Source organism: Conger conger, chromosome 8 (assembly GCF_963514075.1).
Source record: "Conger conger chromosome 8, fConCon1.1, whole genome shotgun sequence".
NCBI classification, from domain to species: Eukaryota; Metazoa; Chordata; class Actinopteri; order Anguilliformes; family Congridae; genus Conger; species Conger conger.
In genome coordinates, this window is record NC_083767.1 from 60,413,187 (window position 1) to 60,421,387 (window position 8,201).

Sequence of the window (8,201 nt, forward strand, 5' to 3'; positions counted from 1 at the left end):
CCCCTTTGTTCTAGATGTGTGTCCCTAGACACTGAGAGTGTACCTCAGTCTGTTTATCTTCCATTGGGTACTGGTACACCATCAACCCCCCCCCCCCCCCCCGATCATCTCCAGCATGTGTCCCAAAGCTCAAGTCAACAGCCAGGCATGCTGAGGCAGATCAGACACATCCTAAATCTCTGACAGCATTTCTAGTTTCATTTTTACACAAACACCTTCACTGGGATGACGTCACTGTTACTGAGACTTTCACTGGGCAGATTGTCAGGGGCTCATCGTTCCTACCATCATCTCTCAAATAGGGAGAGAAGTATGGGAACACCCTCTCAGTAAATGTGTGTTTAAAAGTGTAAATGAGTGACATGTCACTGGAGTTGAAGAAGGACACCTCCCCCCTGTCATAGTCCAGCTGCACCCTGATGCTCTGGGGTTTCCTCTCAAGTGTGAGGTCATCTACTCCTGCTGCACTGTACTTATCACCATTCCTCAGCATTATGACCCAGAATCCTTTCCCTGGGCTGCATGTTATATCTCCCTTCCTGTTGATGGACTCTTTCACCACTCCTATAGTCCACTCACGTTTATTCCCAACCTTCACCTCCCAGCTGTGTTTCCCTGAGGTGAACCCCTCAGATCCCAGCACATTTACACAGCGGTTAAATCTCTCTGGGTTGTCAGGACAGTTCTGCGCTGTACCTGTGTGTCTCACAGTGGTCAGATCATCAGAGAGAGAGAGACAGGCATGTGCAGTGTTGGGGTCCATCGTCACAGGAGCTAAAATATGAAGAAGAGAGATATTTAAACGGTGGGAAGAAGAGGTACAGGTGAGAACACACACACCTGGTGGAGGAGTGGGCGTTGCGCCTCCTACCGCTGCTGTCAGGGGAGGTGCAACTGGCAGCATGAAATATCCCGGCCGGGGCCCTGGCCAACTACACCACCAAAAGAGACTGAGGGAGCTTTCTTTTAAGACCGTCGCTCCTTTAAGGCAGTCGTGTTAGTGTTTGTCTTGTCTTGTTATTTGTTTGTTGAGTGAATGTATTTCCACAATCACAGTATTTATTATTATTATATTTTATCTACAATGTGTTGTTTTTATAATTATTTGTAACTGGCTGAATGCAAAGCCCTTTGAGCTACATTTTATGTATGCTTTACAAATAAAGCTTATAATTATTATTATTATTATTATTATTATTATTATTATTATGATTATATATATATTTTTTATTTTAATTTCTTTTTTTTTATATAAATATATTTTTTTTAAATGAAAATGCCAGTGCTGCCTCACATCTTGTGTTCCTGTGTCAGTTTGATTCTCTGTACTCACCCCATTCTTCATATTTGTGTTGTTAAATGTTTAGTTTCCTGTCACATTCCATGCCTCTGGCGTAGTTCATTTCCCTGTTTATCCTTTTCTATGTGATTTATGTCAATGTTCTATTCTATGTTTTCCCTCTCGCCCGATTCCCCCCCCCCCCCCCCCCCACACACCCCACCCTGCCTTCTCCACACTGCTTTGGTTACCTGTCCACTCTGCCCCTCGCCCCACACCCCACTGCCTTGCCTGTACTGCCCTTATTGCCGTGCACTGAACTATTTCAGTGGCACTTTGATTGAAGCTTGTTATTTATTACATCTTGGAGTCTGCGAATGGCTCCGATCATAACAACCTCCCTGTGTCCATCTCTTGTGTCCGCCCATGGCGTGTGGCAGGACCATTTCACATACTCTATTCAGATTAGGACCCATACACAGGAAATGACATATACTAGTTATGGATAACAATATACTGTTGTTATAGTGATTAATATTTTAAATATAAAACATATTTGCATTATGTAAAGTCATGAATCAATGAACACAATCAATTCTCACAGCTAATAAAGCATATTATTAAAAAGGTTTTACATTGTGTGTTAATTCTGTGTCTGCGTGAGTTCTGATATTAAACTGCGAGCAGTGCAGTGCAGCCCTCAGGATCTCCCTGCTCTGAGACTGGATGACTCTGTGCTGTTTATCTTCAGCACCATGTCAACATGCAGCCTGTTCCTCCTCTTTCATGTGTTCATTAAATGTTTGTAAAAAAAAACCTGATTTCAGCATCTGGCCCAGATACTCACTGTACTGCACCATTCCCAGCATCTTCTCCCAGACTCTGAACGTCAGGTTGCCCAGGTGTTTGGCCACGTCTATCAGCGCCCCTGAGAGCAGCTCTGGGTCCTGCAGTGTGCACTGGGCTCTGTAACGACAGGCAGGAGTCAGTCAGCATCGGGAACTGAAGAGACTTAAACACACAAGATGAAATGAGCTGAGAGTCCACATACCTTTCCTTGATGTTGTTGTAGCTCTGAAAAACACACACAATGAGAGCATAATTGTGAGTGTATAAATGTATTCAGTCCATTCCATTATGAGAAACAATAGGTGAGAAACAGCAGGAGCCATGTTAATGAAAGTGAAGAGGATGATAACAGTCAGCACACATGACGTTACTTTACTGAGGTTAATTGGTATAAACTTGGTCAGTAAATGAAGCTCCTACCTTTAAAAAGGAGGTGTCTTCGGTCTCCATGGCCATCTCTAGAGCTGTGATTTTGTCTGTAAGGGTGGAGATGTCTCCACTGATGTGTTCTAGCTTCTCCTCCATTATCCGACGCTTCTGCTCCTCTTCCTCTTTCAGTGCAAATAGTCTGGCCTCCTCTTCCTCACGCAGGAACTGGTGGAGCTTCTCAAACTCTGCCTTTATCTGCCTCTCTGTGTGCTGGGCTTGACTCTACGATTCAAACACCATTTTAAACCTGAATAATGTAACTACGCTTTGTTATTCATGTATGGCAATTAGTGTGTTTGTTATCCATGTCACACACAACATTCATCAAAAATACTACATATTTACTAGTTGTGTTACTCACCCTGATGTGTTCTGCTGTTTCCTTACATCCTTGTTCAACCTCAGTAAACTTCTTCAGTTTTTCTTTGACAAGATTAAGTGCAGGCTTGAGTTCCTCCTGGAGTGATATGAACCAGTTAAGACTTATTCTCACAAATAGCACAGTATTACCCCTGCTACACGACGGTCAGTGTAATTTTGTAACTGTAAGCACATGGGAAATATAGTAGGGAAAATACTACACTCGAGGAAAGATCATTGAAATATTCTTATAGAGCGTCATAACACAATATGTTATTGTGCATTTTCAGCACAATTAAACCAATACAATTTTTCAGCAAAATATGATAATAATTCTGGGCTGTACATACATATAATTTACAGCCAACTGTAAGGAATGTTGAAGCATTCATAGAACCAGCTGGATTTATTGTGTTCGATATTAACACATCCATTTTGAGAGAGTATATGCAGCTCTGTCTCCACTGGTTATTCACTCAGTGTAGATTTCTGCACTTCCTGGTTGTTGCACAGTTCTCTCCTCAAGCAGAAAACAGTTTATATGACAGTAGTTTTGTCAGATCTAGACCTTTATTTTGTTAGAGTAAACGTCTTGTGTTATATTTGTGCTGTCAGTATCTAATCTAACACATCATTGCTATATATTTATGAAATCACACTGTATTTCAATGTTACACTTATGGAGCTGTATTCACTATAAAAGGCCCACAATCACAACTGTGAATCCGGACTTAACCATGCCCACATTTTACTCCTAGTACATTGTACTGAAATCTAAAATACTGGATGTTTTGAGGCTTTAAAACAAGACTTTCAGATACAATGCTGACTTGAATTTCAAATTATAATTGAAAAAAGAATACCTTCAGCTCCAGAGCGGCCTCTTCCACTGGACAGACCGGTGGTTTCTGTGTTTTCTTGAAGTCTGACAGATGAGACAGAGAGGCTCTTTGTCATGTTCACAGAATAAAACAAGTTTCTCTCCATGAAGACTACAGCGAGCCTCAGTCTTGTCTGTCGTTTCTCTCTCAGTCTTCTGCTTTAAGTAAGACTCCACAATGTTTTTTAAGGTCAGGCTTAGAGGAGGTTCATCCATAGAGGCCTTTCTCCTGCAGATGGGACACTCTCGAGAGCTCTTCTCTTCCCAGAACTGCTGCAGACACACTCTACAGAAGCTGTGGCTGCATTTCAGAACAACAGGCTCTTTAAAAATGTCACAACATACAGAGCAACAGAGATCGTCCTCTGGAATCATAGCTTTAGCCTCCATGTTACAGTCTCTCCGTCTCTCGGTCTGATACTTTCACTTCTGCTGAACCTGGGACAGAACACACCCGATGTGCTTCAAAACAGGAATAAGCAGGAACAGGAACTGCAGATCAGGCTTGTAGTCATTCTTGACTGGGTTTGTCCTCTCTCTCTTACGGAGATGGTCACGTGCCTGAACTGGATTGGATTCACAGGATGCAGTACCACTGGATCCATTTATGTACCATGTATGAAAATAAATTAAATGAGATAATTTGTAACAGCAAGGCCAATTCCTTTGTTATTGCAATACACTGAATACATTTGGGGTTGAGATAAAAAGATGAACATGAGACAAGAGCTCATCATTTCATCTTTTATTTCCTCGTATTTACGCCTTGATGTGCTAACCTACTTAAAACATAGCACCTTTGGTATCAGACCACCCAATTTCTAGGTGAGCAAAAGTATTGGTACAGAGAGTATTAAAGTAAATAATACTTAATATGTTGTAGCATGTGGCGGCACGGATGGTGCAGTGGGTAGCACTGCCGCCTCACAGCAACGAGGTCCTGGGTTCGAATCCCCGTCGGCCGGGGCCTCTCTGTGCGGAGTTTGCATGTTCTCCCCGTGTCTGCGTGGGTTTCCTCCGGGTACTCCTGTTTCCTCCCACAGTCCAAAGACATGCACGTTAGGCTGATTGGAGAGTCTAAATTGCCCAAAGGTATGAGGGTATGAGTGTATGAGTGTATGAGTGAATGGTGTGTGTACCCTGCGATGGACTGGCGACCCGTCCAGGGTGTATTCCTGCCTTTCGCCCAATGTATGCTGGGATAGGCTCCAGTGACCCTGTTCAGGATAAGCGGGTTCAGATAATGGATGGATGGATGGATGTTATTGATTACTCATGTCTGCCTTTGTGCAGTAGGGGGAGAACTTGTGATGAATTATTATTTCATCCCCCTATTCAGGGGTACAACACAGCCTCTTTCAGTTGCCGTTTGTTTGAGGGTTTTTTCACTTCCATCTCCTCTTCAGGATGTGAAATGCGTGCTCAATTAAGTTAAGGTCTGGTGATTGACTTGGCCAGTCTAAAACCTTCCACTTCCTGCCCCAAATGAAGTTGTGTTGTAAGTGTGTTTTGGGTCATTGTCTTGCTGCATGATGAAGTTCCTCCTAATTCAGACAGAATGTTTTTGTAGACTTTTGTAGACTGAATTCATACTGGTGCTATCATCATAAGTTACATCATCAAAACTGATTAGTGAACCCACTCCATACAAGCCTAAGCCATGACACTTCCTCTCACTGACTGATGTTTTGGGGCTTTTCTTCACAGCTCTGACAATGTCTCTGTCATCAACTGCTGTTGTTTTCCGTGGTCGACCTGTTTCATTTCTGTTGCTCAGTACGCGTTTATTTATATTTCTTCACAGGCAAAACCCTAGGCTTAAACCAAGAGTACACATATTTAGTCAATGTAACCGGACACATCTGGGCAACAAGAAACACCTGTCAGTCACATGTTCCAATACTTTTTGTACAATGCTCTCGTAACAATGTTTTAACAAGAATCTTACCTATTGTAACCCAATCATGTGTTGATCTGACATTTGTATATGCACCAGCAACAGACACAGACTGCAAGCATAGTTTATAGAAATGTCCGGAAACTAAAATCAAGGCCATCGGTTGGAAGGAAACGCTGTGCACAGATTGGCCGTACACCCCTGCCCCACAGTAACTACACGGAGGAACAGAGACACAGACACACACAGACACACACAGACACACACTGACACACACAGAGACGGACACACACAGACACGCACAGACACACACAGAGAGACGGACACACACAGACACACAGACAGAGACACTCACAGACACACACAGACAAATACAGACACACAGACACTCTCTGTATGAAATGTCTGGTGCTCTGGTGTCAAGCGCTGCAGAAATACTGTACGAGATGCAGAAAGCCGGAGGCACCGTGGTTGGGCTGATACCCTGGGAGGACTTTGGAATAACCGTGTTTCTGTCATTTGAGCCAGGCACGCTATTCAGACTGGCATTCTGGTATGGACACGCTCCTGAATGAATACGCTAAAGGTGCCCATTTCCTGTTCAACACGTCACAACAGCACCCTCTGCTGGATGTGCGGGCGAAGTTACCTCAACTTTCAATCTGTGAAAAAACTGAGACTGAGACATCTCTGCACCCCCACTGGAACAGATTCTGCAGATGGTCACATGTCTGAAGCACGGCTGACATTGACTGCACCTGGATTTACACATGGGAACATCCTCGTCATATCCAACAATGTAAGAAATGTAATCTATCAATATATGTGCAGGGTGATGGTTATGCTTCAGAATAAAAGTCCTCTGATGTATTCCCTTTGGAGAGTTTCATACTGTAGCATTCAGTGGCTGCTGGGCCTGGGACAAAGTGGTGTAGTAGGGTGAATGTTCTCCAGCTTTCCCCTATACCTTTATGGTAGCACTCACACTAATGTAGAAGCACTAAAAATATACCCCCACTGTATAGTGAAATACAATATTGTGATATCCAGCATCCAGCATTTTTATTTATCTTAATCTCTACTGTATCCATCCCTCCATGCTGTATGTATAGCACTAAAAATGGATATGAATATGCTCTTAAAAGTATTCAGGTAGAGCATGAAATAAGTTTGGAATGGATAATAGGTATGAAACTTTGGGTGTGCAGTATGTGTTCATTAACACCATGCTTACTCTCTGGACACCAACTGCAGAGCCACAACAACAGAAAGAGTCGAGGAGTTTAAGTATCTGGACACCATTATAGACTACAAACTGTCTCTTTTGGCCAATCACGCCTGTTCAAAGGACTTGGGAAGTTCTGTGGTTGCTAGCTTGCACAATGCACTTCTCTGTAGCAGTTTCAACATATTTTGTACTAGTCCTATAAAAGTGTCAACATCTCGAAAACTATTTACTGCACACATGGCTGAAGACTTAAATGAAAAAGAGGCTTGTACCATTCCAAACCATTTGAGACAAAATCAATTTATGTCAGAGCATGTACATAAAGTGTACACAAAATATACATGAAAATATAAAGAAATTACATAAAGCCTTATGTTTTTATAGTTTTACACTGAATATCTAGTGTCTATAGTGGACTTGTTTCCCATACATCTTCATTACATCCTACGTTCAATATAAACATATCATGCACATATGAAAAGAGTTTGAGACCAATGGCAGGTGTGCAGGTAAGGCTACTGAAGGCTCAGATGTAAATCCTACAGCATGGTACTGACAGGGTGAATTTATTCTTCACTGCATCTGCAAAGTACAATCTGAAAAGAGCCCAGACTCTAATTAAAGCTTGTACACGCTCTCATGAATCCAGTTCAACAGGAATGACATCGATCAGGTATGAAAGCATTTGATTTACCCACAAGAGCGCATCTGTTTTATATATAAACACTTCATAAAATAAAGTTCAAATGCTTCAAAACAGAACCCAAAAGATACAGCCCGCTTGCACATGACCAAAAATGCATGTACAGTTGAGTAACTCAACAAAATAATTGGTGATGAAAAGAAAATGAAAGAATTGAAATTATTGAAATGGATTTCATCTATAGTATCCTATTAGTGTTAAAGCACTTGGTCCTCTGAAAAGCAACATGTGCAGTTTCCAAAGTTCAGATAAATAAAAAATTACATTAACAGGGAACAATAGTCTCCTTTACAGCATAAAATGCACCAGGTAAAAGCAAATAACCACACACTAATAGTCATTACTCCCTTGTGACAGACACCCCCCTTTGTGCTAGATGTGTGTCCCTAGACACTGAGACAGTGTACCTCTGTGTGTTTATCTTCCATTGGGTACTGGTACACCATCAACCCCCCCACCCCGATCATCTCCAGCATGTGTCCCAAAGCTCAAGTCAACATCCAGGCATGCTGAGGCAGATCAGGCACATCCTAAATCTCTGACAGCATTTCTAGTTTCATTTTTACACAAACACCT

At 42.2% G+C, this 8,201-nt stretch overlaps 1 pseudogene; it reads right to left on the reverse strand.

Annotated features, from left to right (window-relative positions):
* Window positions 1-217: 217 nt before the first annotated feature.
* LOC133134529 (zinc-binding protein A33-like) lies at window positions 218-4,187 on the reverse strand (annotated as a pseudogene).
* Window positions 4,188-8,201: the final 4,014 nt, after the last annotated feature.